At 42.1% G+C, this 1,726-nt stretch overlaps 1 pseudogene; it reads left to right on the forward strand.

Annotated features, from left to right (window-relative positions):
• Positions 1-254: 254 nt before the first annotated feature.
• Positions 255-795, forward strand: LOC145394972 (uncharacterized; annotated as a pseudogene).
• The last annotated feature ends 931 nt before the right edge of the window (positions 796-1,726 follow it).

Here is a 1,726-nt window from a genome sequence, read left to right on the forward strand (position 1 = left end):
ACTTTGATCGTATACGTTACACGTAGTTTTGATGTATGCCATTAAGTATGTGATTATGAATTATTAATCTAATGCATACCTATTCCCTTTTAACATCCATCAACTTCCGTATATCCACAACAGTGGAGTAACGAAGATATATTCCTGTATTGTTGTGTCAGTATTGTTCAATTTCCCGTTTCTACGTGTTAGGTGTGATGTAATACAGAAAATGAAGTAGCCCTGAATTTAAAGGTATATTTGCCATTCTAGGTATGGAACAGCAGCCACGACGAAGCTTGCGACCACCACGAACCAGAGCTAACCGACCTGAGGTGATAACACGTCACTCTAAGATTATTGCTTATCACGAAGTTGGTAAGGGGATAAGAGAGATAAGTCGCCTACTGGGCATGTCCAGAGATACTGTTCGGCTATGGGTGAGGAGATACGAGGAGGAGGGTCACGTGTTGACAAGGCCCAGATCTGGACAGCCTCGTGTCACAACACCTGATGAAGACGATGCAATACGGAGGGAAGCAGAAAGACAACCTCTAACAACGGCAGTTAATATCACACGGAATGTGGGGCTACGCTGTCATCCTGTCACTGTGAGGCGGCAATTGAAGGAAGCCGGCCTTAATTGTTTCATTCCTGCACGCAAAGAGACATTAAGTGAGGTTCACAGAGAAGCTCGACTAAGATTTGCGCAGGCTTACTTAAATAATGGAATTGACTTTTGGAGGTCTGTGATTTTCACTGACGAAAAGTCTTTTTCATCTGTCTCAGCTCTTGGCCGACAGTGTTGGCGTTTAAGAAAAACACGATATGCAACCCGTAATATCCATGAAACATCGAGAAGCGGACGTGTATCAGTATCACTCCATGGGTGGATGTGGTGGGGGGGTGTAGGAGAGCTAACAACCATTGAGGGTCATTTGGATGGAGAGCAGTATATCAATATTCTCGAAACCTCCTTCCTCCCTTCGGTGCGGGCGTATGCCATTCCCCACCCTCAACCCATTTATATGGTGCAAGACCTCTCTCCCATCCACACATGCAAGATAGCAAGGAGGTGGTTTGCTTCTCATCCAGAGATAATTCTGTTGGATTGGCCGCCTAAAGGGGCGGACTGTAATCCGATAGAAAATTTGTGGGCTTGTATGGTTCAGGAGTGGCATGTTGAAATGAAAACCAAAAGAGAAGTAGAGAGGAATGCAACGGAAGTGTGGGAGGGATTGAGGAACCGGCCAAACGTGTGTAGTTTAGTAGACTCCTTACAGAGCAGACTACAGGAGGTAATAGATGCTGCCGGGGGTTGGACGCATTACTAAAAAGGTGAACATGCTCGAGTTGCAAGTATGAAGACTAAGTATAATTAGGATTGAAAATATATTACTTTGGCCAAACCTAAAATAATGCATACATAATTTCGCAGCCTTCAAGAAGATATATAATTTTAGACGTAAAAATGAGCATGTTTTGTATGCATTGAGGGAATTCATAAAATGAATAGTTTGTTGGGTTTGGAACGTGGTATGTGTATTCATTCAATATCTATTCGTGCAATCATTAGTAGATGGCATTAGTATAGTTGTCTTTATGCAGTCAGATCTTTATTTTTACTTTTCATTTGCATATGCATTTCCCGAAGACGCTGTTGAGTGTCAGCTATAATTGTTATATTATTTTGGCTTGTGACGAGTAAATTATCTGAGGTAGCAGGAAATTTATTGTAAATAATACT

This window comes from Coenobita brevimanus, chromosome 29, assembly GCF_032717465.1.
Source record: "Coenobita brevimanus isolate Jiangsu-jjx chromosome 29, ASM3271746v2, whole genome shotgun sequence".
In the NCBI taxonomy this organism is placed as follows: domain Eukaryota; kingdom Metazoa; phylum Arthropoda; class Malacostraca; order Decapoda; family Coenobitidae; genus Coenobita; species Coenobita brevimanus.